The following is a 6,965-nucleotide window of genomic DNA, read 5'->3' on the forward strand; positions in this document are numbered from 1 at the left end:
CTGTGTTACTTGGTGTAAGTGTATGTCTTTGTTACTTGGTGTAAGTGTGTGTCTGTGTTTCTTGGTGTAAGTGTGTGTCTGTGTTCCTGGGTATCAGTGTATGTCTTTGTTACTTGGTGCCAGTGTATGTCTGTGTTACTTGGTGTAAGTGTGTCTGTTACTGGGCATCAGTGGATGTCTTAGTTACTTGGTGTCAGTGTATGTCTGTGTTACTTGGTGTAAGTGTGTGTCTGTGTTACTGGGTGTCAGTGTGTGTCTGTGTTAATTGGTGGAAGTGTGTGTCTGTGTTACTGGGTGTCCGTGTATGTCTTTGTTACTGGGTGTCAGTGTATTGTCTTTGTTACTTGGTGTAAGTGTGTGTCTGTGTTACTGGGTATCAGTGTCTGACTTTGTTACTTGGTGTAATTGTGTGTCTGTGTTACTTGGTGTACGAGTGTGTCTTTGTTACTTGGTGTCCGTGTGTGTCTGTGTTACTGGGTGTCAGTGCATGTCTTTGTTACTTGGTGTCGGTTTATATCTGTGTTACTTGGTGTAAGTGCGTGTCTTTGTTACTTCGTGTAATTGTATGTCTTTGCTACTTCTTGTCAGTGTATGTCTGTGTTACTTGGTGTAAGTGTGTGTCTTTGTTACTTTGTGTCCGTGTGTGTCTGTGTTACTGGGTGTCAGTGCATGTCTTTGTTACTTGGTGTCGGTTTATATCTGTGTTACTTGGTGTAAGTGCGTGTCTTTGTTACTTCGTGTAATTGTATGTCTTTGCTACTTCTTGTCAGTGTATTTCTGTGTTACTTGGTGTAAGTGTGTGCCTGTGTTACTGGGTATCAATGAATGTCTTTGTTACTTGGTGTCAGTGTATGTCTGTGTTACTTAGTGTAAGTGTGTGTCTGTGTTACTGGGTGTCAGTGTATGTCTTTGTTACTTGGTGTCAGTGTATGTCTTTGTTACTTGGTGTAAGTGTGTGTCTGTGTTACTGGTTATCAGTGTCTGTCTTTGTTACTTGGTGTAAGTGTGTGTCTGTGTTACTGGGTGTCAGTGTATGTCTTTGTTACTGGGTGTCAGTGTATGTCTTTGTTACTTGGTGTAAGTGTGTGTCTGTGTTACTGGTTATCAGTGTCTGTCTTTGTTACTTGGTGTAAGTGTGTGTCTGTGTTACTGGGTATCTGTGCATGTCTTTGTTACTTGGTGTCAGTGTATGTCTGTGTTACTTGGTGTAAGTGTGTGTCTGTGTGACTGGGTGTCAGTGTATGTCTTTGTTACTTGGTGTCAGTGTATGTCTGTGTTACTTGGTGTAAGTGTGTGTCTGTGTATCAGTGTATGTCTTTGTGACTTGGTGTCAGTGTATGTCTGTGTTACTTGGTGTAAGTGTATGTCTTTGTTACTTGGTGTCACTGTTTGTCTTTGTTACGGGTGTCAGTGTATGTCTGTGTTACTTGGTGTAAGTGTGTGTCTTTGATACTTGGTGTAAGTGTATGTCTTTGTTACTTGGTGTCAGTGCATGTCTTTGTTACTTGGTGTAAGTGTGTGTCTGTGTTACTGGGTATCAGTGTATGTCTTTGTTACTTGGTGTCAATGTATGTCAAAATATTGGGTGTCAGTGTATGTCTTTGTTACTTGGTGTATTTGTCTGTCTTTGTTACTTGGTGTAAGTGTATGTCTTTGTTACTTGGTGTCAGTGTATGTCTTTGTTACTTGGTGTCAGTGTATGTCTGTGCTACTTGGTGTAAGTGTGTGTCTTTGTTACTTTGTGTAATTGTATGTCTTTGTTACTTGGTGTCAGTGCATGTCTTTGTTACTTTGTGTCAGTGTGTGTCTGTCTCACTGGGTTTCAGTGTATGTCTTTGTTACTTGGTATCTTTGTATGTCTTTCTAACTGGGTGTCAGTGTGTGTCTGTGTTAACGGGTGTCAGTGTGTGTCTGTGTTACTTGGTGTAAGTCTGTGTCTTTGTTACTTGGTGTCCGTGTGTGTCTGTGTTACTGGGTGTCAGTGTATGTCTTTGTTACTGGGTGTCAGTGTTTCTTTTTTTACTTGGTGTAAGTGTGTGTCTGTGTTACTGGGTATCAGTGTCTGTCTTTGTTACTTGGTGTAAGTGTGTGTCCGTGTTACTTGGTGTAAGTGTGTGTCTTTGTTACTTGGTGTCCGTGTGTGTCTGTGTTACTGGGTGTCAGTGTATGTCTTTGTTACTGGGTGTCAGTGTTTCTTTTTTTACTTGGTGTAAGTGTGTGTCTGTGTTACTGGGTATCAGTGTATGTCTTTGTTACTTGGTGTCCGTGTGTGTCTCTGTTAATGGGTGTCAGTGCATGTATTTGTTACATGGTGCCAGTGTATATCTGTGTTACTTGGTGTCCGTGTGTATCTTTGTTACTTGGTGTAATTGTATGTCTTTGTTACTTGATGTCAGTGTATGTCTGTGTTACTTGGTGTAAGTGTATGTCTTTGTTACTTGGTGTAAGTGTGTGTCTGTGTTTCTTGGTGTAAGTGTGTGTCTGTGTTCCTGGGTATCATTGTGTGTCTGTGTTAATTGGTGTAAGTGTGTGTCTGTGTTACTGGGTGTCAGTGTGTGTCTGTGTTAATTGGTGTAAGTGTGTGTCTGTGTTACTGGGTGTCCGTGTATGTCTTTGTTACTGGGTGTCAGTGTATTGTCTTTGTTACTTGGTGTAAGTGTGTGTCTGTGTTACTGGGTATCAGTGTCTGACTTTGTTACTTGGTGTAATTGTGTGTCTGTGTTACTTGGTGTACGTGTGTGTCTTTGTTACTTGGTGTCCGTGTGTGTCTGTGTTACTGGGTGTCAGTGCATGTCTTTGTTACTTGGTGTCGGTTTATATCTGTGTTACTTGGTGTAAGTGCGTGTCTTTGTTACTTCGTGTAATTGTATGTCTTTGCTACTTCTTGTCAGTGTATGTCTGTGTTACTTGGTGTAAGTGTGTGTCTTTGTTACTTGGTGTCCGTGTGTGTCTGTGTTACTGGGTGTCAGTGCATGTCTTTGTTACTTGGTGTCGGTTTATATCTGTGTTACTTGGTGTAAGTGCGTGTCTTTGTTACTTCGTGTAATTGTATGTCTTTGCTACTTCTTGTCAGTGTATTTCTGTGTTACTTGGTGTAAGTGTGTGCCTGTGTTACTGGGTATCAATGAATGTCTTTGTTACTTGGTGTCAGTGTATGTCTGTGTTACTTAGTGTAAGTGTGTGTCTGTGTTACTGGGTGTCAGTGTGTGTCTGTGTTACTTGGTGTAAGTCTGTGTATTTGTTACTTGGTGTCCGTGTGTGTCTGCGTTACAGGGTGTCAGTGTATGTCTTTGTTACTGGGTGTCAGTGTATGTCTTTGTTACTTGGTGTAAGTGTGTGTCTGTGTTACTGGTTATCAGTGTCTGTCTTTGTTACTTGGTGTAAGTGTGTGTCTGTGTTACTGGGTATCTGTGCATGTCTTTGTTACTTGGTGTCAGTGTATGTCTGTGTTACTTGGTGTAAGTGTGTGTCTGTGTGACTGGGTGTCAGTGTATGTCTTTGTTACTTGGTGTCAGTGTATGTCTGTGTTACTTGGTGTAAGTGTGTGTCTGTGTATCAGTGTATGTCTTTGTGACTTGGTGTCAGTGTATGTCTGTGTTACTTGGTGTAAGTGTATGTCTTTGTTACTTGGTGTCACTGTATGTCTTTGTTACGGGTGTCAGTGTATGTCTGTGTTACTTGGTGTAAGTGTGTGTCTTTGATACTTGGTGTAAGTGTATGTCTTTGTTACTTGGTGTCAGTGCATGTCTTTGTTACTTGGTGTCAGTGTGTGTCTGTGTTACTGGGTATCAGTGTATGTCTTTGTGACTTGGTATCAGTGTATGTCTTTGATACTGGGTGTCAGTGTGTGTCAGTGTGTGTCTTTGTTACTGGGTATCAGTGTATGTCTTTGTGACTTGGTAGCAGTGTATGTCTTTGTTACTGGGTGTCAGTATGTTTCTGTGTTACTGTGTATCAGTGTATGGCTTTGTGACTTGGTGTCAGTGAATGTCTTTGTTACTGGGTGTCAGTGTATGTCTTTGTGACTTGGTGTCAGTGTATGTCTGTGTTACTGGGGGTCAGTGTGTGTCTGTGTTACTGGGTATCAGTGTCTGTCTTTGTTACTTGATGTCAGTGTATGTCTGTGTTACTTGGTGTAAGTGTATGTCTTTGTTACTTTGTGTAAGTGTGTCTCTGTGTTACTTGGTGTAAGTGTGTGTCTGTGTTCCTGGGTATCATTGTATGTCTTTGTTACTTGATGTCCGTGTGTGTCTGTGTTACTGGGTGTCAGTGTATGTCTTTGTTACTGGGTGTCAGTGGATGCCTTTGTTACTTGGTGTAAGTGTGTGTCTGTGTTACTGGGTGTCAGTGTGTGTCTTTGTGACTTGGTGTCAGTGTATGTCTCTATTTCTTGGTGTAAGTGTGTGTCTCTGTTACTGGGTATCAGTGTATGTCTTTGTTACTTGGTGTCAGTGTATGCCTTTGTTACTTGGTGTAAGTTTATGTCTTTGTTACTTGGTGTCAGTGTATGTCTGTGTTACTTGGTGTAAGTGTGTGTCTTTTTGACTTGGTGTAAGTGTATATCTTTATTACTTGGCGTCAGTGAATGTATGTGTTACTTGGTGTAAGTGTATGACTTTGTTTCTTGGTGTAAGTGTGTGTCTGTGTTACTTGGTGTAAGTGTGTGTCTGTGTTCCTGGGAATCATTGTATGTCTTTGTTACCTGGTGTCAGTGTATGTCTGTGCTACTTGGTGTAAGTGTGTGTCTTTGTTACTTGGTGTCCGTGTGTGTCTGTGATACTGGGTGTCAGTGTATGTCTTTGTTACTGGGTGTCAGTGTATGTCTTTGTTACTTGGTGTAAGTGTGTGTCTGTGTTACTGGATATCAGTGTCTGTCTTTGTTACTTGGTGTCAGTGTATGTCTGTGTTACTTGCTGTAAGTGTGTGTCTTTGTTACTGGGTATCAGTGTATGTCTTTGTGACTTGGTGTCAGTGTCTGTCTTTGTTACTTGGTGTCAGTGTATGTCTGTGTTACTTGGTGTAAGTGTGTGTCTGTGTTACTGGGTATCAGTGTATGTCTTTGTGACTTGGTGTCAGTGTATGTCTTTGTTACTGGGTGTCAGTGTATGTCTTTGTGACTTGGTGTCAGTGTATGTCTTTGTTACTTGGTGTTAGTGTGTGTCTGTGTTCCTGGGTATCAGTGTATGTCTTTGTTACTTGGTGTCAGTGTATGTCAAAATACTTGGTCTAAGTGTATGTCTTTGTTACTTGGTGTCATTGTCTGTCTTTGTTACTTGGTGTAAGTGTATGTCTTTGTTACTTGGTACCATTGTATGTCTTTGTTACTGGGTGTCAGTGTGTGCCTGTGTTACTTGGTGTAAGTGTGTGTCTGTGTTACTGGGTGTCCGTGTATGTCTTTGTTACTGGGAGTCAGTGTATTGTCTTTGTTACTTGGTGTAAGTGTGTGTCTGTGTTACTGGGTATCAGTGTCTGACTTTGTTACTTGGTGTAATTGTGTGTCTGTGTTACTTGGTGTACGTGTGTGTCTTTGTTACTTGGTGTCCGTGTGTGTCTGTGTTACTGGGTGTCAGTGCATGTCTTTGTTACTTGGTGTCGGTTTATATCTGTGTTACTTGGTGTAAGTGCGTGTCTTTGTTACTTCGTGTAATTGTATGTCTTTGCTACTTCTTGTCAGTGTATGTCTGTGTTACTTGGTGTAAGTGTGTGTCTTTGTTACTTGGTGTCCGTGTGTGTCTGTGTTACTGGGTGTCAGTGCATGTCTTTGTTACTTGGTGTCGGTTTATATCTGTGTTACTTGGTGTAAGTGCGTGTCTTTGTTACTTCGTGTAATTGTATGTCTTTGCTACTTCTTGTCAGTGTATTTCTGTGTTACTTGGTGTAAGTGTGTGCCTGTGTTACTGGGTATCAATGAATGTCTTTGTTACTTGGTGTCAGTGTATGTCTGTGTTACTTAGTGTAAGTGTGTGTCTGTGTTACTGGGTGTCAGTGTGTGTCTGTGTTACTTGGTGTAAGTCTGTGTATTTGTTACTTGGTGTCCGTGTGTGTCTGCGTTACAGGGTGTCAGTGTATGTCTTTGTTACTGGGTGTCAGTGTATGTCTTTGTTACTTGGTGTAAGTGTGTGTCTGTGTTACTGGTTATCAGTGTGTGTCTTTGATACTTGGTGTAAGTGCATGTCTTTGTTACTTGGTGTCAGTGTGTGTCTGTGTTACTGGGTATCAGTGTATGTCTTTGTGACTTGGTATCAGTGTATGTCTTTGATACTGGGTGTCAGTGTGTGTCAGTGTGTGTCTTTGTTACTGGGTATCAGTGTATGTCTTTGTGACTTGGTAGCAGTGTATGTCTTTGTTACTGGGTGTCAGTATGTTTCTGTGTTACTGTGTATCAGTGTATGGCTTTGTGACTTGGTGTCAGTGAATGTCTTTGTTACTTGGTGTCAGTGTATGTCTTTGTTACTTTGTGTAAGTGTGTCTCTGTGTTACTTGGTGTAAGTGTGTGTCTGTGTTCCTGGGTATCATTGTATGTCTTTGTTACTTGATGTCCGTGTGTGTCTGTGTTACTGGGTGTCAGTGTATGTCTTTGTTACTGGGTGTCAGTGGATGCCTTTGTTACTTGGTGTAAGTGTGTGTCTGTGTTACTGGGTGTCAGTGTGTGTCTTTGTGACTTGGTGTCAGTGTATGTCTCTATTTCTTGGTGTAAGTGTGTGTCTCTGTTACTGGGTATCAGTGTATGTCTTTGTTACTTGGTGTCAGTGTATGCCTTTGTTACTTGGTGTAAGTTTATGTCTTTGTTACTTGGTGTCAGTGTATGTCTGTGTTACTTGGTGTAAGTGTGTGTCTTTTTGACTTGGTGTAAGTGTATATCTTTATTACTTGGCGTCAGTGAATGTATGTGTTACTTGGTGTAAGTGTATGACTTTGTTTCTTGGTGTAAGTGTGTGTCTGTGTTACTTGGTGTAAGTGTGTGT

This window comes from Heterodontus francisci, unplaced genomic scaffold (genome assembly GCF_036365525.1).
Source record: "Heterodontus francisci isolate sHetFra1 unplaced genomic scaffold, sHetFra1.hap1 HAP1_SCAFFOLD_156, whole genome shotgun sequence".
Classification (NCBI taxonomy): Eukaryota; Metazoa; Chordata; class Chondrichthyes; order Heterodontiformes; family Heterodontidae; genus Heterodontus; species Heterodontus francisci.